The sequence below is a fragment of the Taudactylus pleione genome, unplaced genomic scaffold, assembly GCF_031769625.1.
Source record: "Taudactylus pleione unplaced genomic scaffold, aTauple2 ptg000188l, whole genome shotgun sequence".
NCBI classification, from domain to species: domain Eukaryota; kingdom Metazoa; phylum Chordata; class Amphibia; order Anura; family Myobatrachidae; genus Taudactylus; species Taudactylus pleione.
Window position 1 is genome coordinate 6,246,357 of NW_028284590.1, and position 25,072 is coordinate 6,271,428.

At 47.7% G+C, this 25,072-nt stretch overlaps 1 long non-coding RNA gene across 1 annotated transcript in view; it reads right to left on the reverse strand.

The window, feature by feature from the left end:
- LOC148519609 (uncharacterized) overlaps nt 1–16,811 on the reverse strand; it is a 40,211-nt gene extending 23,400 nt beyond the window's left edge. Inside the window, exons 1-2 of the long non-coding RNA XR_015878925.1 lie at nt 16,734–16,811; nt 8,716–8,884 (exon numbers count right to left, since the gene is read on the reverse strand). This is a non-coding gene — a long non-coding RNA (uncharacterized LOC148519609). The remainder of the gene's footprint in view (nt 1–8,715; nt 8,885–16,733) is intronic.
- Nucleotides 16,812–25,072: the final 8,261 nt, after the last annotated feature.

A 25,072-nucleotide genomic window follows, 5' to 3' on the forward strand; every position in this document is an offset into this window, starting at 1 on the left:
AGCCGTACGTATTCTGCGAGCAAATACAAACACGGACAAGATTAAAGTTTATTGCATTGTGTTGAAAAAAAAAAAAAAATGAAGCTAATTGATATATTGATTGGCATGATACGATTGAGGGAGGTAGGCCGAAAAAACGAGCAGGTAATCGGAATCTGACAGTCCCACTTCCGGTTTGTACTTGTGCGTGCGTTCCCTTCAAGCCATTTCGGGGATGTATGCTCGCTATTTGGCACGCTCGTTAGTCAGAGGAGGGGTCGCCTGAGTTTGGGGCGGATTTTTAGCTGCGTAGGAAAAAACGAGCGAGTGCTTGAATTTAAATATATTTTTACGTACGGCGAACGTGCGTACGCCCATTTGCGAGTGGGTCTGAATCAGGGCCAAGGTTCCTTAATAATTTACAATTCAAAATGTTGTACAACCTTTATCTAGAACAATATTAGTGAAGTAGACTTGCCACTGTCTCAGAATGTCCAGTAGACTCACAAAGCAGAACACCCTCCTGGGTCCAGCCCCTTTAGAGTGGTATGGAGGCCTTGACAAAATGACATCATAGCCCCCACTGTGCAGTGACTTGTTATCATAACCCTAGAACCCCTCAGTGCTGACTCTTTGTATAATTGTGCAGTGCAGGCAGAGCTATGAGAGCACAAATCACAATGTCACATCCCCTGACCTCACCTTTGGGATCTCCTGTAGGGGGTGTCCAAAAAGTGGTCAGGTATGAGTATTCTGCTAGTAAAAAGTTTAAGAAGTTCACACATTTTATGGGTGTCTCAAGACTTCCTGCTGAAAGCAAGTATATAATTATTCTGACATTTTACTTGTTCAAACAAAACCAGCACACGGCAGCTCGCTTACTCCCAAAATCCCATCCTCTGCCCCCAGGATCATTCCAGAAGCGGAGCAGAAAACATGTACTGTATGCATTAAATAAGTAAGAAAGACAGAAAGTTGTGCTTAATAAACTGTTTCTGCATTCACACCACAGAAGCATTTGTTAAGCTGTTGCTAAAAAAAGTCCTTACACAACTTTTGCCTGTCTACTTTCCTAAAAATTGATTTAACCACTTGACTACCTGCTACCAATCAATAGTGTTGTGGTCTGTACCTGTGTTTGGGACTACTCAGACTGGAACAGTTGGCAGGGTGGCATTTGACCCCTGGGCTGGTACAATGTTAGCATTTTGGTGCCTCATGGCTACGTGGTAAGTACGTGGAAGGAGGTGGAGGTTACTCCCTGATAGGGATTTCCATCAATGGTTACCAACCATCAGAGGTTTACTGGCAATGGCAAATAGTTGAACCATTGATGGTTCAACCATAAATGCTTTCCAGTGGAATCCTATGGTTACTGGCTATGACAGGTTTCTATCATGGCCAGTAGATGGCCTCTAGCAGTAGCACACTGGTGGAATGTATTGATGATTAAACAATTAGAGTAGTTGGAGGCTTTCAGAGATCTGAGGTATGATTTTTAGGGATAAGGAAAAGCAAGGTCAGATATGGGGTCTGATTTATTATTTTCTATTACTACAAAGATTGTTAGAAAGCAGTGCTCTCCTCACTGGGCATATACAGTATGCTGGGAACTAGGACCCAGAGTTTGCAGGGAGGTCCATCCTCGCCCTCATATGCTTCTGCACATGTGACTGCATCCATTTCAGTACTGTATAGACTGACATGATCGGAGACAGTAGTCTCTTGCTTAGCTCCACGTGAGAGACCTATTTTCTCATATAAAGCTGTTACAGCATTCTGCACCACTACCTGCAAGCAGCCTACATTCACCGGCTAGTGAGCTGTATAGAACCCTGCTCTATTCAAGCTTCACTCCATCACCAGTGTGCATGTAACAGTGAGTACAGCTGTACCTGTTATCTAACAATAAACCACTGGTTAAATAACTGGGTTGTTCATTGTTTGAGTCATCCTCTGGTGTGTGCCTATATAACCCTGCAGTATCAACACTGGCACTCGCATCATTTCCAACAATACTTAGGTACTCTCTTGTCTCCCTTATAGTTTATATGAGCACTGCAAACTAGGTGATTAATACCATATCACACTAGAATGCTGTGTGTTGAAAATCTTTCAATTCAAAGCTCTCTGTATTGTAAACTAGTCACTTGAATTCTTGTTTTGCATAGAGGATACTAGAATGTTTACTGTATTGTATAGCGGTCGCTATAATGCTTTGTATATCGTATAGTGGTCATCGGAATGTTCTCGGGATTGTAAATTGGTCACTGTAGGGTTCTGTGTATTGTATACTGGTCACTTGTAATGTTTACTTAACATTAGAATGCACTGTACAGATGTTACTAGAATGGTCTCTAGTGTATGGAGTTCACTATAATGCTTTATATTTTATATTGGTCATTAGAGAGCTGCCTGTATTGTATATAGTTAATTTGAATGCTAATGTTTTGCCAGGGGGGTTACTTAGAGGGTATACTCTTGACAACCGCCTTGAGGGTGGGTAATTCTTGGCTGGATGCGGCCGTACTACAGATTTGAGAGCTGGAAGATGTCTTGACAGGATGGGCATGAAGGCCGTAGATATTGAAGCGGCCTTTGGGCCATGGAAGCAGCCTTGAGGGCTGCTCAGCCTTAGCTAGTTGCGGCTTGGGGGGCGAGGATGAGATGCAGCCTTTGGGCTGTGGAATCAGCCTTGAGGGCTGGTCGGCCTTGGCTAGTTGCGTCCTGAGGGCCGATGATTAGATGCAGCCTTTGGGCTGTGGAAGCAGCCTTGACGGCTGGTCGGCCTTGGCTAGTTGCGGCCTGAGGGCCGAGGATGAGATGCAGCCTTAGGGCTGTGGAAGCAGCCTTGAGGGCTGGTTGGCCTTGGCTGGTTGCAGCCTGAGGGCCGAGGGTGAGTTGCAGCCTTTGAGCTGTGGAGGCAGCCTTGAGGGCTGCTAAGTCTCTGATGGGATATGCACAAAGGGGTAGAGGTGAAGCCGGGTTGACACTGGAGTAGGTACGCTGGGTTGCGCCCTTGGGACTCTAAACTGCAGCCAATGTTGCCGTGTTGACACTGGCGTTGGTATGCAGAGTAATGCAATGAGGATGCTAAAGTGCGACCAATGTCGCCGGTTTGACACTGGCATTGCTGTGCTGAGTAGCGCACTGAGGACGCCGGGTTGACACAAGCTGCCGTACGCTAACATGCGCCCGAGGGTGCACTCCATACTGCTGGGATAAGACACACGGCTGAGGGCAGAGATGCACACCGTGCTGCCTGGATGACTTGAGCAGCACACAGCAGGTGGAATGCGGATCGTGCCGCCTGGATGGAACAAAACGGCAGAGGTAATAAATCACAACAGGAACAATTGGAGAAGCAGGAAGACTGGAGCTCAACTGATATTCAGGAGACACAGTCAAAACCGGAAACATGAAACTCTATTACCGGCATCGGGGCAGTGTGAGCGCCAGCAGGATATAGACGTGGAAGCCAATCCGGACTGATTCCAGGATGATAGACAGGAGAGAGGAGGAGACTTCAGCGAACACTTGGCCGGCGTCCGCCTAGCACGGTATTAGCAGTGCGGCGGCTTGTGACAGCTGTGTTGTGTAGAGGTCACTAGAATGATCCCTAAATTGTGTATACTAGTCACTGGAATTCTCTTTGTATTGTACAGATGTTAATAGAATGGTCTCTGTATTGTATAATGCCCACTGTAATGCCCTGTGTATTCTATATTGGTCACTAGAATGTATCCTGTACTGTATACCTTCACTAGGATGCTTTGGGTATTTTATAGAGGTCATTATAATTTTCTCTATTTTGATTAAAGATGGGGCTGGTAGGTGTTGTATTTGACAGAGGGGCCTATTCATCAACACTAAAATAACGGTTTTAAGGACATTTTCCTTAATTACCGTTTTTTTAGTATTCATGAAGACACTTAACACAGGAGATATCTGCGGTAATTTCCACACTCCCCATACATTAGTACATTAGTATGGGGATATGGAAATTAGGCTATTCATCAAATTCCGAAAATTATCTATTTCCGGAATTTGATGGTGTTACTATACGCCACTCTCAGGTATAGCGGGTTACACTTACCTGCTTTTAGCTAGGCAGGTCCTCCTCAGCTCCCTCCGTCGCTCCCTGGTCCCTCCTCCGACTCCGGCTGCTACTCTGACACTGTGTTCTCCCAGCAGAACACTGTAAAGTTTGAAAAAAAAAAAATTAGAATTTTTTCTCTAAACTTTACTGTGTTCTGCCGGGAGAACACAGGGTCTCATTCAGACCAGCTCGCGAGCGCAGGACGCTCGCAAGCGGGTCGATGTTACCCCAATGCGCATGCGCACGACGGAGGGAGCTCCGTCGTGCGCATGCGCGAGACCCAGACAGCGGGTCTCGCACCAAAGGGGGCGTGCTGTCGATGGTGACTGATAGCACGCATGCCGGGGGCGTGGCTGCCAGACGGAGGCGTTCCCATGGGAACGCCTACCATCTGGGTCCGGCCCCACTGACATCACTAGTGATGTCAGTGGGAGTGATTTTGGCTCTGATAGAGCCAAAATCACTCCAGGGCTTGCGGCCACGAGACCCTACCGCAGTGTCTCGTCGCAAGCCCAATGGTCGCGATGGTCTTGACCATCGCGACCATCATCATGGACGCTCGCATAAGCTGTGGGTGGTAACCCACAGCAATGCAAGCATCCAAAAGGCCGCTCCACATTTAAATAGGACGGCCCTGATTCAGAGCGAGCGCTCTGGTCAGAGCGTCCGGCTCTGAATCAGGGCCACAGTGTCAGAGCAGCAGCGGGAGACGGCTGCAGCGGTCACGTAGGTGGGGGACAGGGAGGGGGGATTGAGGTGGATGCAGAATTACCGCAGCTGTAGGCAGTGCCGCGCATGCGCCGCTTTTGTGAACGTAACGGTGCATGCGCAGCTGCGGTAAGTTAGTGCAGATAGGGAAAAGTATCTATTTCCTGAAAAGCTGTCATCGCAAAAATGACAACTTTTCGGAATAGATAGTTATAGGGAGGAGGAATGATGAATTCCTCCTGTAATTAGGTAGAACTCCATGCCAGTTCTAAACCTAATTACCTCCATTGAATTTTCAGTAATGGAGAATAGGCCCCATAAACTCATTCATGTCACAAATTTTATTATATTTTATAGGCTATATAAGGCAGACCCACATTAAACAAACCACGCCTGCATTGTTTTTGTTACACCCGTTTTTACTTTGCGGTGCACTGGTAGAAAAGTGTGTGAGCCTGATTCTAAGTAGGACACAGCAAGGTGTATTGGCGGTCGCTGGTCTGCGACTGTATGCAAATGCTGCAACAACATCCTTCCTTGTGTACATCCGTGTGGCCAAATGACCAAGTCCAGATCGTTTATAAATATGCCCATAAAAGAGGCTAATGTACATAAGGGCTCTCGTATTTACAAAATAATTATTTGCTGCAAATATCTATATAACTATAATGATCTCCTTCCCTTTGATCTGCACACTTCCATTACTTACAACATATTAGAGTTGTAAAATGAATGATAAAATAATAGCTCTCTGGTCTTGTAGAACCCACTTTAGATATGTTCAAAATACTCTTAGTTACACGTTACAACCTTCTCCAATATTAATAATACAGCCAGATGGCTGCCTGTACTTTGATGACTGGTCGGCCTTATACAAATATATATTTTGACTGATGAATCATTTTCTTTTCATGTGATTCTTACATTGTGACTAACTATAGTATCATTTATATAGCTATTGCTTCATATCAGCAGGACCAAAAAGGAGTTTTTACTTGTGGTTTTCGGCTCATTTCCCCACATGAGACACACGCACACTTTAACCCTTCAGGGGCGAGTCTTGCCGCTTGGCCCAACTGCTGTGCAACAAGATCACTGTCCAACTTTGGGAGACGTAGGTGCCTAGGTTGATTGGCACATGGCTAGCTGGTGCTTTGGCCAACTGGCTGGCTCAATTATGGATTCACTGGGGTCTGTTCCTTGCTTGATAATACACTGATTTATTTTGGTCGGGCTATCAGACATTGTACTTGTTTTGGATTACATAGGCTTAAAGCTACCTATTGGTTTGGATTACATATGCTTAAAGCTACCTATACATAAGGGTCTATAACTACATAGGAGCCTGGGACAAGCCCTGTCTCCTGTGGGGATGAAGTCAGGAAGCCGATGGTCGAAATGCCGAACTCCGGCTTCCCGACTGTCTAATCCCGGCAGGGGTCTAATGACAGGCGTCAAAATTCCCCCTGGGAGGGGTAGGTTTAGGCTAGGGGAAGGGGGTGTTAGGGTTAGGCACTTACAGGGGGGAGGTTAGGGTTAGGCACCCCCCCAGGAGACTTAGGTTTAGCTGCGGGGAAGGGGGGGTTAGGTTTAGGCACTTACAGGGGGGGTTAGGGTTAGACACCCCTAAAGGAGTGTTAGTGTTTGGGGGGTTAGGTTAGTTAGTACTTACCAAAACAGCTGTTGGGATCTTCTCTGGTGCCCGTCTACCGGCATCGGGATTAGAACCTCCGGACATGCGTCCGGCGGTATTGCATACCGATTCCCTCCTGTGTTTTCACCAGAGACAGGGCTTTTATCTCAGCTTCTCACAATTTACCGAGAGGTAAACCGAAGAGAAATCACTTGATTTCTCCAGCACAACCTTTCTGACCGCCAATCACCACCAACCCCAAAGACCTCTATACAGATAGCGGCTTAACTCAACTTAGCAACATGAGATTGCGTTTCCTGTACAGCTATGCGCATGTGCGGACGTCAGACACATGCGTGTATCAGTGCTTCATATCACTGCCAGCAATAACCTGCCAGTGATCATTTGGCAAAGAGTGGCCCTGGCAAAGTAAATTGAAATTACCTGGTATCTAGGCAAATGACTTAACTATTAGTGGAATTTGACCATGCATGTTTGTAGCCATATTGCTCAATGATCTGCCTGTGCAGCATGGTTGGCGTAGTGATTAGTATTACTGCATAAGAGTACTCAGGTCATGAGTTTCATTCCAATTCATGACCAGTATATGTGGAGTTTGTGGGCCTGATTTTAAGTAGCTGCCCTGTCGATGTAGGACGCAGTGGAGAGATGTTTTTCTACTGCGCATTCATCTAAGTTGCACGGTACATGTGTCCCGATTGTCTGCGCACAGTGTCACAGAACTGATTCGGGCGCCCAACGACCCCTGAAATGTATTAGAAATGTATTGAGACGTTCATGATAGGGGGGTGGTTAGTCAGACGGACAGAGAAGCAGCGTCTTATGGGAGCGTTAGGGGAGTGTCGTCGTGGGTGTGTCTGTGAAAGTGGTTGGGTACCATTGCTTGCATGGGTTCTTCAAAAACATACGGGTAGGAACATACCTGTAGGAACATACGGGTAGGTAAATTGTCTGCTGCCAAAACATTAACCCTAGTATGTGTGTCCCTGTGATAGGGAATATAGGGCCTGATTCAGACCCGCTCACTCGATGCGCTGGCACGTAGCCTGCCGATGTTTGCAATCTGCACCTGCGTATAAGACGCAGTGCGCATGCGCAAACCAGTCCATGTGATCGCGAAGCAATCTTGTACATAGACGCCTCGCTAGAATGAGTGACAGGATGAGCCGTTTGTGGGTGGTGAAAGGGGGTGGTCGATGGAAACGGGGGTGTGGTGGTGCGAATGCAGGCGTGTCTGTGCGTCTTAATGCCGTTTCAGAGGCGTGTATAACTAAGACGCAGCGTCATAGTACACGTCACATGGCTGTATTACACACTGCTGTGCTTGCAGTTCTTGCGTTATGGTATGGTCAGCCACAAGTGCTGCGTATGGGTCCGATGTTTCTCGATGCTACCGATTGTTGAATACACTTCCTGGAGATGACGTGTGTTACTAAGGGAAAGTGGGCGTCTTAAGACAGGCTGGTGGGCGTCTATATACACGTCGCAATCGCACACCAAGACATAGTGGGCGTGCTACTGCCTTGCCGAGCGATCGCGGGATTTGCATAGTTTGGCAGCTGATGGCTGCGTGCAGGTCTGAATCGGGCCCATAGATTGTAAGCAGGGGCATCTTAAGAGATGAGGGGACTCGTGTGCATTTCCCGTCCGGGGCCCCTTCATCTCACCCCGGCGGCCGGCAGCCACTGCAGCATCAGTAGACTCTGGAGTGTGCCCAGAGTCTACTGCACATGCGTAGATCGGCTGGGGAAATGGCGTGGCTGCCATTTTCCGGGCGATTTCCTCACTATGCATGCGCAATATGCCGGAAAAATGGCAGTAGCGGCGATTTTCCGGTGTTTTGAGCAGCACTGAGACACCCAACGCGGGACCTCGGAGAGGTAAGTATTATAGATAACATGGGTGCCCGGTGTGCGGTGCAGCATCCCATGGACCCGGGGGCCCGTGTGCACCGCACGCCCTGCGCCCATTATAGATACGCCACTGATTATAAGCTCCACTGGGGCAGGGACTGATGTGACCGACATATTACCTGTAAGCACTGCGGAATATTTGTGCGCTATATAAATTACTGTTAAACTTGTTTGCGATATAACTGGAGAACAAGGAGCTGCACATACAGTGGTTTCACATCAAAAAAAGAGGAGAAAAATATACTTATTAACCAGGAAATTTGCTATATTTAATAAACAAAAAAACAAACAAAACAAAAACAGTTAGTGTTATGTAAAGCTCACATTGCCTGTTGCTGATAGTATTCCAATAATGTAATTACCTTTGACTTACATATGTCCCAGCAAGTACACTAGTAAAATTCATGTAGCCTGGCGCATGACTGGGCAGAATTTGGAGAGAGATCTTGTAGTGGCACAAATCCAGCTGGGATAACAATCCTGGAGAAGCGTCTGCCCTGAGGAGAGGGGAAGAGCCAGGATTCTGTGCAGCTGGGGGAAGAGAGAGATGGAGATCGTTTACACTACAGATGAGCGGTTCGGTTTTGCTGAAACCCCAACACATCAGAACTTTGGGTTTCCGAGTCAAACAGAGTCCCAGCTCGTATCACTATGGGGTTCCAAGCAGAATCGAGTCCCAACTTGGGTCTTCTCGCCAAGTTTGGACTCGGATCTAAAAATCAGATCTTGTGTATTTTGGATTGTATTTAAGTCCTTCCCTCGTGATAAGAAGTGACTGTAAATGAATGTTACTGATGTTAATAATAATAATATAGGAACAAAAACAGGTCAAAGTTACATGATTTTAGCTGTTTTGCTCAATTTTGTAAAGAGATCCAAAATCCAAACCAGAACCAAACCAGAACACTTGAGGGTGGCTTTACCTTAACAAAACCCAAAACGGTGGTTTTGAACCAAAACCAAGTTAAATCTAAGACAGTCTTCTGGCTGAGGATAAGAGGAAGATGACACTTTAACTTTTCTACCAAACATAATAATATTGCTTTCATTAGTGCAACAGACTTTTACTGCCCCTATACTCAAAATAAATTGCTCATGTCCTTGTAAATTGCGGCAGATGCGATGCACCGTTTGATGTCCGGGAATTTAATTCCGCCCAATGTATTTACACAGTTTCCTTCTTTTGAGTCTAGTACATGGTTTTCAGCTCTTAAACATATGTTTTGCTGACATATTATAGTTGTATACTTACTAGTAAAGGAACCTGGTCGGCATATGCCAGGTCACCTCAGTCAGCCCTGCCCAACCCTCTGTCCAGCCCCGCCTGTTCTTTCCTGCTGCCCCTCCCCGCACCATTATATTTACATAATTTTTATATATGTGCTTACTGCTTACACTTATTCCATGATCATCAAATATACATATGTCTGGCTCTTGAACTCAGGAATACTGTGATGTATAGTAGTAAGGGCAGTAAATGTTCTAGCTTGTACAGGAATATCTGTAGTGCGGTGAAGTGAATAATGGAAGTGAATGTCTGCTTGTTTTAAACATGCCAATTGCTACCATTAGGCAAACTGATAGCCTTCACTGGGGGCAGTCTGTGATGTTACTCCAATTTATCATGGCCAGCAGCAGAACTATGCGATCACCAGCTCAGGACGGCGCTAGCTTGGTGCTGCCACAGGAGAAATGTTTTATTACTAAAATAAAGCAGTTTCTCCCTTGTTTTTTTTTTTATAATTTTTTTTTTTTTAAATCATGTTTTGTTTTTTTTTTAGAACAAATCTGGAACTAGAAGCCAGAATTCATACTGTACTTCCAGTTCCACTGAACATGTGGCAGCTGAGAAGATGAGCACCCACCCATGCATGCGCTACGCCTACTACACAGCTAACCGCTGCCGAGATAGCGATCCTGCAGCCAGAGAAGCTACAGAGGCTGAAATAGTGATCCCAAGAGAGATAAACCAGAATGGGATGCTACAGCCAGTGTGCTGACTGTGATGTCCATAGCGCAAAGTAGGGATGGACATCGGAAACCGATGGTTGGCAACCATCGATGTTTCCGATTCGATGGAAGTACTTTTTCCATCGAATACCGGGAATTCGATGGTTGATAGCCATTGGATACAGCATTCCGTTGCCCACCCTATGGCTGGCTGTGGGGGGGAGCACACTACGCTGCTCTGCATAGTAAAGCAGCGGGTGAATAGAAGCTGTGTGCATGCGCACCGCATCTATTCTCAGTGTAGGGGGGAGCCCGGGGGCAGCCCAGCATCGCGGAGATTGCTGGACACGCCCCCAGAATGATGTGGACGGGGAGAGACGCAAGGCTCCGCCCGCTTTCACATAGGCCTCGCCACATTTTTGCCCTGCGAGTATAACCACTGCGATGGTTATATTATTTAATATTTGCATCGCTGGATTTGATGTCGGAAGCCCGGCAACGATTCAATGCCGGGCTTCCGATGTCCATCTCTAGCGCAGAGTACCTTTAGCTGATCTGTATGTAACTCAGATGTTTAGAGCATGGGAGGGTGGAGACTCAGGAGCCGTCAAGAAGAGTCAGCACAGGAGGAATTTATCCAGTCTTCTTGACATAACAGGAGCAATGGAAACTCAGGGCCTGATTCAGACCCGCTCGCAAGCGCATAGCGCTCGCAATCGGGTCGATGGTTGGCCAGTGCGCACGCACGCCAGCTCCGGACCAAGCGCAAAAAGCACTCGCTCCGGCGCTCGCAACAAACGGGGCTGCTGTCGATGTTGATTGACAGCTCGCCCCGTTTTGTAGGTGGGGAGGTGGGGTGGCTGGGCAAACCTAGGCGTTCCTGCAGGAATGCCTGCTGTTTGTGGGTGGCCCTACTGACATCACTCATGATGTCAGTAGGTGGACTTCCTGCTCTATTAAAGCAGGAAGTCCCCTGGGGCTTGCGGCCATGAGACCCTATCGTAAGGGTCTCGTCGCAAGCTCGATGGTCGCGATGGTCTTGACCATTGCGACCATCACATGGCCGCTCGCATAACCTGTGGATGGTCACCCACAGCTATGCGAGCGGCCAGGAGGCCGCAACTTAAAAAACAAGCACCCGCCCTGATTCAGAGTGAGCGCTCGCTTTTTGCGAGCGGCTCTGAATCAGGGCCTCAGATCACTTACTCTACTGCAATGAAGAAGCAGATTGAGTGTCAGCCCTTGAGCTCAGAGATGTACTAAAACAGAGTTTCCAAAACTCTGTCATTACAGTACAGGTTTTAAGGCCATCTATTCTTGGGGATGCGGTGAAGATGCCGGCGGACGGGATCCTGGATGTCAATTTACCGACGTCGGAATCCTGACGCCCATCAGAATGCCGACATGGCCATCCCGAAGAGACCAGGATACTGATGCCGGCATCCTGAGGGTAAGTATGAGGGTTAGCCAGGGGATGGGGGGGTTAGGTTTAGGTACCTCCCAGGGTGGGTTAGGCACTGACCAAGGACGGTTTGGCTGCGGGGAGGGCGGATTACCACCGGAGGGGGAGGTTAGGGTTAGGCACCACCCGGGAAGGTTTAGGGTGCTGGAAGGCGGGGTTAGGTTTAGGCACCACGGGGGAAGGTTAAGGTTAGGCACCACGGGGGAAGGTTAAGGTTAGGCACCACCGGGGGTAGGTTAGGGTTAGGCACCACTGGAGGAGAAGGCATACATGCCTACCCTCCCGGTTTTCGCGGGAGTCTCACGATTTTTCGGGTAACCCCCCGCACCCCCGGAAGGGTAGGCATTTCTCCCGCATTCTGCCCACTTCCTAGTGAAGTGGGCAGAATTAGGAGAATACCCGCGGCAATCGCGGGTCTCCGTGAAGGAGGCGGGGCTTAAGCTGTGATTCTGCATGAATCACAGCATTTGGCCCCGCCCCCTATGTAAATTGTGCCCAATCGCGACAATTTTACCGTGAGGGGGCAGGGCTTAATGACGCGAATCGTCAAGCCCCGCCCCCGTCGGCCCCCTGCTGCATCTCTTACCCGGGCTTCTCCCGGGAAGAGAATGTTAAAGGTAGGCAACCCTGGGAGAAGGGTTAGGGGGGGAGAGGGGGAGGGTTAAGTCTACTTACCGGCCTTTGTCGGTATGTTGAACATCGGGACGCTGCTGTCGGTCTCTGACCATCAGCATCCCGACCACCGTGAAATTATACCAATTCCCTATTCTTGAGCACAGGTGACTTAATTAGTACCTTGGTCAATTTGTTTTAACAATTTGGACTCAAGCATGGATATGCTTAAAACCTGGACTGTAATGGGAAACTCTGTACTACAACGTAATTGATAGTATGAAGTATTTTGTCTCACACAATAATGTGATGCAACAATGTGAGTTTTCATGTCAAGAGCCGTACTCAATTTGAGCCGAGCCGCGGGCTGGACTTTTCACCTACTTCGCCTGTTTTGTAGGCGGAAAAGTATCACGCGCGTGCCCGCTTTACCCCGTATTCAATTTGAAAGTAAGCGAAAACGAGACCCGGTGAAACTTGAACAGACGGAAAGTACTGTCAGATTTGGAGAAATCAGCCTGACACCCCCCAAAAGATGCTCTGACATGGGGGTTCCCTATGGTACCCCTGATTTGGCTTGCTGAAGGTATTTGGTGTTTTTAAACGGGCTCAATAGCTGCTAAATAGCGTTTTTCTATACGTGGTGCAGAATAGTATTCAGGAGTATTTTTTGAAGAAAATAACTTATCCCAGCAAATTTGGGGTACTTGAAAATGGAGGTGAACATATTTAAAAGTTGCTAAAGTGAAGTTGATAAAATCATGAAAAATCCACCTGCCGCAAGCACCTGCAATCAAAAAAACATCTGGGGCATACTTGGGGACCCCCCCAGAGTCAAGTTCGCTGGTTTTTAACTTTGTCCCCCAACATTTTTTTTTTTCGCCCCCAAAATGATAGTGATTTTTTGGGGTGTTCTGAAGTGTTTTTTTTTTAAAGTTTTGACACAGTTTACCTTTGGGGGACTGTTTGAAGGCTGCAGGGGGGTTCCCGCAACATTGCACCCCCAAAAAAACAAATCTGCACTTTTTTCTGCCTGTTATTCATATGAGGAAACTTTTTCGCCTAGTACATTGCATTGACTTTCCGCCTAGGCGGAAAGTCTTTCAAATTGAATACGGGGTAAAAGCAAAACAGGCGAAAATGACGCCATTGGCGAGAAAGTATCGCGGATCCGGACGAATGTCAGTAGGGCCGCCCACAAACGGCAGGCGTTCCTTCGCGTTCCTATTGTGCAGCCACCCCCCCTACCTGCCTACAAAACGGGGGGAGCTGTCGATCAACATATGCGAGCCCCGGAGCGAGTGAAGTTCTCACTCGCTACGGGGCTTGCGCACATGCATGGCGCGCGCCGCGCGTGCGCACTGGGCCATCGACCCGCTTGCAAGCGCTATGCGCTCGCAAGAGGGTCTGAATCAGGCCCTTTTTTAGCAGAATCATGTAGAAGACTGTTAGCGGCCATAAGGAAGTACTAAGGACCTCATTCAGAGTCGGTCGAAGCGGCCGCACGGTCGTACGGGAAAAGGGGCCGGATATTCAAATGATTCCCTCGCAAGTTGCGTCCCTAAGTTCGGATCGGTAGCTGGCCGACCAAGGGGAGGAAGCGGTCAGAATTAAAAAAAATACGCCCCCTTCTCGTACGCATTGCACGTCATCTCCGGGCATATAAGGATTAATTGAAACCATCGGGAACCATTGAAACTGGCCGTAGAGCTTAAGGTTGACCATACCCTCTCTTAAGCTCTACGATCATGTCAGTGTAAAAACCTCCCATGTCACATGTGCCATGACGCTACTTTGTTAATTATGCACTTTCATAAACCGTATGCACCTTCCCCTGTTACCACCCACAAACGCCTCAATCTGTCACTCAAACTACCGACCTGGCTGTGTTCAAGGAGAGAGAAATTTCTGATCGTCGCGGCTAGTTTGCGCACGCGCATTGCGAACTTTACGCATGCGCAGTATAGCGAACATCAGTGGCGTACGACCGTGCGGCCGCAACGACCGACTCTGAATGAGGTCCTATATGCTTTTAAAAGCTGTCCAATGGCTGATATCTGCATTTTTTTTTTTAAAAAGCTAAATAAATGTAAAAAGCTGTAGAATTTCATTTAATTACAAAGGAATTAAACGGAAAATGCAAAAAAAATTAGAAAAAAATTATGCTTTTGGGGTAATTTGAGGCAACTTTACAAAATGTAAAAAAATGATAGAAAGCAATTATTTTTCGTTGAAATAAATACTTTCATTGTATTTAGGGTGCATTATTCGGCTAAAAAAAGCTTATTTTGGGGTAATTTGAAGTTATTTTGCTGCATGCATAGAATTATAAAAATAGTAATTTGTCACTTCTGTATTCCGGTTTGTGAATTAAGGACCTTATTGTTGAGCTGGTGCTTTCGTGCCACACACACGCCCTGCATAATGTACATGCTGCAAACACATTCTGCTGTGTGATGTACATTCACTGTGTTCATCTGCGTGTTGTATAAGCTCTACCCTGTCTGCCTCATTGATGCTCCTCTGTTTGGTGACAATTTGACAGCCGTCTGTTCTCCTGGCGCAGACACATGAACAGATGCCCCAAGTAACTGTTCAGTGAAGAGACGGGTATAGGCAGCACACCCTGCTGGTACTGTATGTTATCTTAATAACAGCAAAGTTAGATTAAGAACTGAGCAGCAACAGGTAAGTTAGGATTGAATAGAAGCAGGTTAAGGCGCAACCTAGCGCCTCAGAAGTGTTAGCCATGGACGGACCCTTTGTGAAGTAGCCATGTCCTTATCACAGCATGACCAAGGGCCTGATTCAGACCCGGTCGCAAGCATTGAGCGCTCGCAACCGGGCCGATGGTGGCCCAGAGCGCATGCACACAACGGAGCCGGCTCCGTCGTGCGCATGCGTGAGACCCGGATAGTGGCGGGCAATCCGTCGCTCCGGGTCTCGCACCAAAGGGGACGAGCTGTCGATGTTGAGTGACAGCTCGCCCGCTTTGGTGGGCGGGCCGGGGGGTGGCAGCCCAAATGGACGCGTTCCCATGAGAACGCCTCCAGTTTGGGGGCGGCCCCACTGACATCACGAGTGATGTCAGTGGAGAGATTCCGGCTCTGTTAGAGCCGAAATCTCTCTGGGGCTTGCGGCCACGAGACCCTACCACAAGGGTCTTGTCGCAAGCACGATGGTCGCGATGGTTTTGACCAATCTGACCATCATCATGGCCGCTCGCTATAGCTGAGGGTGGTCACCCACAGCTATGCGAGCGGCCAGGAGGCTGCACAAAAAAAAAAAAAAAACGCCCAGATTCAGAGCGAGCGCTCTTTCAGAGCGTCCGGCTCTGAATCACGGCCCAAGTTCCCTGTCCTGAGCCCCAGAGTCTACAACATACTGTACAACAACATTTATGGACTGGTCTTCCTACTGTAATTATTATTATCCTTTATTTGTATAGTACAAGGTACACTCAGTGCTAAATCATTCTTAGACGACCTGATTCTGCATCAGGGTTTCGTGCGTAGCAGAGCAGCTCACTCGCTTCGATCTATTGATAGTATACTTTCCAACTTTACCTGTTGGGAGATCTGGGCAAGATGAGTTAATTATGGCCGTTACACACTAGACGATATGTCGTCCGATCTGGGCACGGCCACTGCTTGCACACCCCTTGTTACAGCCCTGAGCACAGGGGTGTGGTCCCCACAACAGGGAGTGATCAGGGCTTCAAGTGTGCTGGATTTCCACCTCCCGCGCTTCCCGTCCACATTCCTCTAATTAGGACCCATTGAATATTGCTCAGGTCATGGCTGGTCATAGGGCCTGATTCAGCAAGGATCGCAAGTGCAAAAATGCAAGCACCCAGTCGATTGTTGCGTTCTGCGCATGCGTATGCATTGAAGTGCGCGAAACTGCCACTGCAATCGTAATCACTGCAGAGATTACGCAGACCCATCGCAGAGAGATTGACAGGAAGTTGCGCTTGGGGTTGGTCGGAGAAACGCAGACGTGCCAGTACGTTTCAACGCTGTTACTGGGGCGTGCATAATTAATCCCCTGCGATGGCGTACGCAGCCTGAGCTCTAGATACCGGCAGGAAGTTTAGCAGTTTGTGAGTGAGGTCTGACCTGTTTTACTTGTGCGTGAGGCATCCGATGGTCATTTGCATAATTTTGCAGCAAAACTGCGTATGCGATCGCATCAGCGATCCTTGCTGAATCAGGCCCATAGACCTCAAATCGGGACAGTTGGGAGGCATGCCATAGTGCAGGCAGTGCCTCTGCTCTGGGGTGCAGAATGAGGAAGGGTCTCTGTAATGTGCTGCTTTACTCCCAAACTGCAAACAGTGCAACCATCAACACTTACCCCCTAAGGAAAGCTAAGGATGTATCCAACAACAAACAAGCCAATATAAGCCAGCATCACTAAAGGCTGCACTATGCCATGAGGGATAAACCGATCAACACATTCATCAATGCCCTTTGATGTCCAATGCAAGTCACACACTTGGCAGAGTCAGTGTGTGGGATCAGTGAGTCACCTCACCTGGGGCTAAGCAGCATGAAACAACGGGAACAGATTAAAAAACTGTGAGAAAATTGCAATCAGCATCTGCACCAAACCAACCCAAACAACAGGCAGCAGCTCTGTGCAGGAGGTGGAGATTAGCAGGTAGTATAATAACATTAATATGTAATGAGTAAAGTACAAAGTATTATCCTACAGCGATTGGATGTGATATTCTGCAAGTCATCAGTTGGGAAGATGGTAATGTTGACATTGGAGTCTTGGGGGAGATTTATCAAATCTTGGAGAGAGATAATGTAGAGAAATTGCTTATAACAACCAATCAACTTCTGTTCTTTTTCTAGCACAGACCCTAACATGACAGTTAAAAGCCGGTTGGTTGTAATGTCATTTTAGTGTATCTTTTAGTTCATAATCCACATTAATCCCAGTTTTTCTAGAGCATAGGTTCTCAAACTCGGTCCTCAGGACCCCAAACAGTGCATGTTTTCCAGGTCTCCTCACAGAATCACAAGTGAATTAATTAGCTCCACCTGTGGATCTTTAAAATGTGTCAGTGAGTAATGAATACACCTGTGCACCTGCTAGTTGATCTGGAAAACGTGACCTGTGTGGGGTTCTGAGGACCGAGTTTGAGAACCACTGTTCTAGAGAATGGGTACATGACCTGTTAAACTGAGGACGTGGCGACTATAAATTGGGAATGTCACTGGACAGATTAGGGGTCGCCAATTAGTTCAGATTTTTTTCTTTTTGTGGAACGTTGAAACATATGTCGTAATAAAAATCTAAATTATATTAGAGATGAGCGGTTCGGATTCTGTGGAATCCGAACCGCTCCGAACATTGGGGATCCGAGTCCACCCGAACCCTGTTCGGGTGTTCACCGCCTGACTCGGATCCCCGTTCGGGACCGAACGGCGGCCGCCTGATGTCGGATTCTCACTAGAGAATCCGACATCAGGTCTCCTCGCGTGTAGGGCAGAGCGCAGTGATAGCGCTCTGCCCTACACAGACACAGACACACAGCCGCCAGCGGCAGCTGTGTGTTTGTTACAGCAGCCAATGAGAGTCACACAGACTCTCATTGGCTGCTGCACGGAGGGAGCCGGCTGGAGCTCACACATGAGCTCCGTCTTCCGGCTCCCTCCTCAGCGTGTGACAGAGCGGACGGCGCGGGAGCGGGGATACAGGTAAGTTTTTTTTTGTTTTTTTTTTTACTTGTCAAAGGTCCGAGGGCGCTACTGGGGGGGGGGGTCTGCACTACTGGGGGGGTCTGCTACTGGGGGGGGGGGCTATACTACTGGGGGGGCCATACTACAGAGGGGCCTGCTACTGGGGGGGCTATACTACTGGGGGGGGGTCTGCACTACTGGGGGGGGTCTGCTACTGGGGGAGGCAATACTACTGGGGGGGCCATACTACAGAGGGGCCTGCTACTGGGGGGGGCTATACTACTGGGGGAGGGTCTGCTACTGGGGGGGCCATACTACTGGGGGGGATCTGCACTATTGGGGGGCCATACTACAGAGGGGCCTGCTACTGGGGGGGGGCTATACTACTGGGGGGGTCTGCACTACTGGGGGGGGTCTGCTACTGGGCAGGGCTATACTACTGGGGGGGCCATACTACAGAGGGGCCTGCTACTGGGGGGGGCTATACTACTGGGGGGGGTCTGCTACTGGGAGGGCCATACTACTGAGGGGCCTGCTACTGGGGGGGGCCATACTACAGGGGGGGCCTACTACAGGGGGGGCCATACTACAGGGGGGGCCCATACTACAGGGGGGGCTACTACTGGAGCAGCCTACTACTGGGGGGGCCTGCTACTGGGGCAGCCTACTACTGGGGGAGCCATACTACTGGGGGGCATACTACTGGGTGGCATGCTAATGGGGGGCATACTACTGGGGGGGCCTGCTAATGGGGGACATACTACTGGGGGGGCCTGCTAATGGGGGGCATACTACTGGGGAGCATTCAACTGGGGGCACTGCATAGTGGACCGTACTACTAAGGGGACTGCATAGGGGGCACCACTGCTGGGGGACATTGTGTAAGGGACACCGCTACTGTGGGCATTGTGTAAAAGGGTCACTACTGTGGGCATTGTGTAAAAGGGGCACTACTGTGTGTCGTAACATAAATAAGAGACACTACTTTATGGTGTAATGTGAATCAGGCCCTATGTGCGGTGTAATGCTAATAAGATTGTGCACTGTGACTCCTAGGGCCGTAGCCCACTTTGTAAACAAGTACTGTGACTCTGCTGGCCGTACCCCACTGGGTGGGTGCACTACTTTTCATTTCTGCCACTGCTGTGTGGCAATGTGTCATAATGTGCTTTATACTGTGGTGTCTGTGTCGTTGTGCCGCTGCTTTGTCGCTTAGTAACCAGTCAGCTCACTGCAACCTTTGGCCAATAATGTTGAAAACAATATTATAAGCTGTGATATGGTCTAAATTGACTGGAAATTAATGTTATTGAGGTTAATAATACTCTAGGATGAAAAAAAAGACCAATTTATGTGATTTTAGCTTTTTTTGTCAATTTTTGTAAAAAAATCCAAATCCAAATCCAAATCCAAATCCAAAGCCAGTCACCGCAGTTTGGCAAATCCAAATCCAAATCCAAAGCCGGACGACGAATTAGAACCAAATCCAAATCCAAATCCGGCAAAAATGGTCCGGCGCACATCCCTAAATTATATATTTTCTTTATCCATCTTCAAATTTTCCAGGAAATGCCAACAATAATGGGAAACAGCCAGTAAGTACCAGGGCCGGCCCTAGATCTACTAGCATCTGGTGCAAGAATTTTTGGGGCGCCCCCTCCCTATGAATTAGACTCCAATGCTCTGAAAGTTTGCGAATTTGTAGGAGGAGGGTGTACAATAAAATAATATAAAATATGTGTCTGTTTAATCTCCATTAAAAAAACAGTAAACCCTCCCAAACCAACCCCGGCGGAACAAATATGCCCCTGCTAGTTTTATGATTGTGCTGGGCATTAGTAAGAAGCCCTGAGGGAGTAACACTAGCTGGATAGCCGAGGATGCAAGGTTGGAATGCCTACGCCATATCCAGCCTTTAGGGCAAGGGTAGACAATTACTTCAGCCACCCGAAGCATTCGGACGGCTCTCGACGTTCTACTGCTGGCAGTCCCGCCCATTCATGTGATGTCACATTTTCATAGGTGGGGCTGGCACAGGGCACCGGTGAGCATTGTTCCCGCAATGCTGAATAGGGGTGGCCATCGGTGGGGTGTCCATTGATGTTACCACCGATGTTTACCATCGATGGCACACAGCCCAGCTGTGGTGACCCATCGATGGTTTGCACACCCTCGATGGTCACCTCTGCAGCAGGCATGTTGGGCCAATCAAAAATGGAGGTGGGGCTTAGCGGCTGCTGGGGTCAGGGCTAAACTCTGTTCTGCCTCTAAAAATAACAACAAAACATCGGCTCCTACTCATCCATCGATGAAAGAGAACCATTGGTTCTTTTCCATTGTTGGCAAAACTAGTTAACATCAACCAGCAACCAGTGATGTTTTGAAATCATCGATTGTCGATGGCCATTCCTACACGCATATGCTGCGATCTGACCCATGCTCGGTTGCTAAAAATCGCGAGATCCGTGCGCAAAGCAGCCTTGCGTGTAACTCTGCATCAGCAACAATATATGGTCAATATTGAAATATAAACAGTTCCAAGGACAATTCTTATAAGCAGGGATCAGTCATTAAAATCATCAGTAATTTGGGAGAGTTGTCCAAATATATAACCCCCCTCTTTGTGTTCTCTCGCTTAAGTGTTCACACTTACCTCAATTTTGATCTCTAGTCATTAAATTCACAAGAACTAATCTCCCCTCCTAATAGTTCATAGAATAAAAGCGACAGGAACTGACTCAGACGGGATGCAGAGGGGCGACTGTGAATCATACAAGGAGGAGGGGGGAGAACTTTTTAAAATGTGCACCTACTGAGCTAGAACATTTCATTGCTGACTCGTCACTACAGTTTTCTGGTCATTAAGACAAATACAGCAGAGAATCTGTACACACTGTGGTTTCATTCTAGCGTTGCCTAATATTTCTACAAACATCGGGGTAAAGTAATGAGAAAAAAAAATACTATGCTGAAATCCTGGAGACTTTCTAAAAAAGAAAATATAAAAATACTGCACCCCTTTTATAAATCTGCAACACGCTGAGTACCTGATGCTGAGTGACTATTGCGCCAACTTACCACGGAGTATTTTTGTGATTTTGCACTGTGCATACTCAGGAAACGAATGCATGCAAATGTGTTATTGCAGATCTTCCATGCAGAACTTCCTACGACTATATCGGTGGAACATCGGGGGAAGGGGTGTTCTCCCACAGCCTGAGTGCATTTGTGTTATGCGCAGTATCGAAATCCCCAGAAATATGGCGTGGGCACACTACTCGCATCTGCGCTACGGAGAGAGAGGAGGGGACCCGTACATAGGCTGCACACGGGCCCCCTCCTCTCTTAATCCGTTCCTGCTGGGAACTGTAGTTCACCAAGAAAAAAAAAGTTTTAACTTATTTTCAATACTTTTAATTCCTCCACAACCATTGCCCCATGGTTGGGTGTGGAAAGTGTCCTGGGGGGTATATTTACTAAAATGCGGAGTTATAAAGGTGGAGGTGTTGCCCATAGCAACCATTTATTATTTATCTAGTACATTCTAGAAGATAATAGCTAAAATCTGATTGGTTGCAACAACTCCACTTCTATAAACCCGTACTTTAGTAAATAAACCCCCTAGTGCTTTCAGCATGGGACTGTTTTTAACCAGGAGGAGGAGGTGAGTATCTTTTGTGTATCCTTGATTCCCCCATAGGGAGTTTAGCACTTTGAAGAAAAAGCTATGGTTGGTGGATGTTATTTCCCAGGCTGCTGTCTCTCTGATTAGTGGTCCCAGCTTTAGCCTGTCATAGCTTAGTGCTGGTAACTTCTTTTTCACAGCCTGGTCTGAGTGCTGGTGCTGCCAACAAATATATATATATTAGGGGTGAGCGGGTTCGGATTTCTGAAATCCGAACCCCCCCGAGCCCCCCCGATCCGAGTCCGATCCGAATCAGGCTCGACTTTTCCCGCCTGACTCGGATCTGAAATCGAGGCAAAACGTCATCATCCCGCCTTCCGAGTCTCGCGGGTTTTGGATCCTATATAAGGTACACACGTCGGCGCCATTTTCTCACTCGGCTGTGGACAGTGAAGAGGGAGGGTGGGAGTTAGGGCTGTGTAGTGTAGTGTAGTGTAGTACTGCTGTTGTCCACTACTTCAAAGTCCATAGGGGCTGGCTGTGTTGTGCTGTGCTGCTGTTGTTAATAGGGGCTGTGTCCACTACTTCAAAGTCCATAGGGGCTGGCTGGACTGTGTTGTGCAGTCAGTTCTCCATAGGGGCTGTGTCCACTCCAAAGTCCTGTGCAGTGTCCCAGTCCTAAAGGAGTGCTGTAGTGTTGTCCAGGGGGTGCTCTGTCCATCAGGGGTGCTCCCCCCAAGTGCTAAAAAAATAATATATTTTCTGTGTTTGTGAATTGTGTGCGCAGTAGCCGCACGTGCATCAACAAAGTAGTGCCAAGCGTGCGCCTGTGTCATAAGTAAAGGGCCGGCTGGCTTGACCGTTAAGGGTGCTGTAACCCCCGAAAGTACACTCCAGTCCAAACCAAAAAAAAAATTATTTTCTGTGTTTGTGAATTGTGTGCGCAGTAGCCGCACGTGCATCAACAAAGTAGTGCCAAGCGTGCGCCTGTGTCATAAGTAAAGGGCCGGCTGGCTTGACCGTTAAGGGTGCTGTAACCCCCGAAAGTACACTCCAGTCCAAACCAAAAAAAAAATTATTTTCTGTGTTTGTGAATTGTGTGCGCAGTAGCCGCACGTGCATCAACAAAGTAGTGCCAAGCGTGCGCCTGTGTCATAAGTAAAGGGCCGGCTGGCTTGACCGTTAAGGGTGCTGTAACCCCCGAAAGTACACTCCAGTCCAAACCAAAAAAAAAATTATTTTCTGTGTTTGTGAATTGTGTGCGCAGTAGCCGCACGTGCATCAACAAAGTAGTGCCAAGCGTGCGCCTGTGTCATAAGTAAAGGGCCGGCTGGCTTGACCGTTAAGGGTGCTGTAACCCCCGAAAGTACACTCCAGTCCAAACCAAAAAAAAAATTATTTTCTGTGTTTGTGAATTGTGTGCGCAGTAGCCGCACGTGCATCAACAAAGTAGTGCCAAGCGTGCGCCTGTGTCATAAGTAAAGGGCCGGCTGGCTTGACCGTTAAGGGTGCTGTAACCCCCGAAAGTACACTCCAGTCCAAACCAAAAAAAAAATTATTTTCTGTGTTTGTGAATTGTGTGCGCAGTAGCCGCACGTGCATCAACAAAGTAGTGCCAAGCGTGCGCCTGTGTCATAAGTAAAGGGCCAGCTGGCTTGACCGTTAAGGGTGCTGTAACCCCCGAAAGTACACTCCAGTCCAAACCAAAAAAAAAATTATTTTCTGTGTTTGTGAATTGTGTGCACTGTGGCTGCACGTGCATCAACAAAGGAGCAGCGCCAAGCGTGCGCCTGTGTCCCATAAGTAAAGAGCCGGCTGGCTCATTTCTTAAAGGGTGGTGTAACCCACAAAGTGCACTACTCTCCAGCAAAAATAAAATAATATTTTCTGTGTTTGTGTGCGCTTTAGCCGCACGTATATATATCAATATAACATAAATGGAGGACCAAACTTTCTCCGATAAAAATAAAATAGGGAAAGATCAAGAACCACTTCCTCCTAGTGCTGTTGCTGCTGCTGGGAGTTGTTCATCATCCCAGAGAGGAAGTAGGAACATCACTACTTTTACTAAACAATTGACCCTCCAACAGTCCCTAGCGATGAGGATGAAGTACGACAGCAGTCATCCTGAAGCAAAACGTATAACTGAGGCCTTGACTGCTATGTTGGTGTTAGACGTGCGTCCGGTATCCGACATTAGTGCAGTGGGATTTAGACAATTGATGGAGGTAGTGTGTCCTCGGTTCCAAATCCCGTCTAGATTCCACCTGCATCCTCAAAGCAGCAGCGACAAGCGTGCGTCTGTCTGTTAAAGGGTGGTGACACCCTCAAAGTGTGCTACACAAACAATTAAAATATTGTTCTTTTTTTTTCTGTCTTTGTGAATTGTGTGGGCTGTAGCCGCACCTGCATCCTTAAAGCAGCAGCGACAAGCGTGCGTCTGTCTGTTAAAGGGTGGTGACACCCTCAAAGTGTGCTACACAAACAATTAAAATATTGTTCTTTTTTTTTCTGTCTTTGTGAATTGTGTGGGCTGTAGCCGCACCTGCATCCTTAAAGCAGCAGCGACAAGCGTGCGTCTGTCTATTAAAGGGTGGTGACACCCTCAAAGTGTGCTACACAAACAATTAAAATATTGTTCTTTTTTTTTTGGTCTTTGTGAAATGTGTGGGCTGTAGCCGCACCTGCATCCTTAAAGCAGCAGCGACAAGCGTGCGTCTGTCTGTTAAAGGGTGGTGACACCCTCAAAGTGTGCTACACAAACAATTAAAATATTGTTCTTTTTTTTTCTGTCTTTGTGAATTGTGTGGGCTGTAGCTGCACCTGCATCCTTAAAGCAGCAGCGACAAGCGTGCGTCTGTCTGTTAAAGGGTGGTGACACCCTCAAAGTGTGCTACACAAACAATTAAAATATTGTTCTTTTTTTTTCTGTCTTTGTGAAATGTGTGGGCTGTAGCCGCACCTGCATCCTTAAAGCAGCAGCGACAAGCGTGCGTCTGTCTGTTAAAGGGTGGTGACACCCTCAAAGTGTGCTACACAAACAATTAAAATATTGTTCTTTTTTTTTTGGTCTTTGTGAAATGTGTGGGCTGTAGCCGCACCTGCATCCTTAAAGCAGCAGCGACAAGCGTGCGTCTGTCTGTTAAAGGGTGGTGACACCCTCAAAGTGTGCTACACAAACAATAAAAATATTCTTCTTTTTTCTGTCTATGTGAATTGTGTGGGCTGTAGCCGCACCTGCATCCTTAAAGCAGCAGCGACAAGCGTGCGTCTGTCTGTTAAAGGGTGGTGACACCCTCAAAGTGTTCTACACAAACAATTAAAATATTGTTCTTTTTTTTTCGGTCTTTGTGAAATGTGTGGGCTGTAGCCGCACC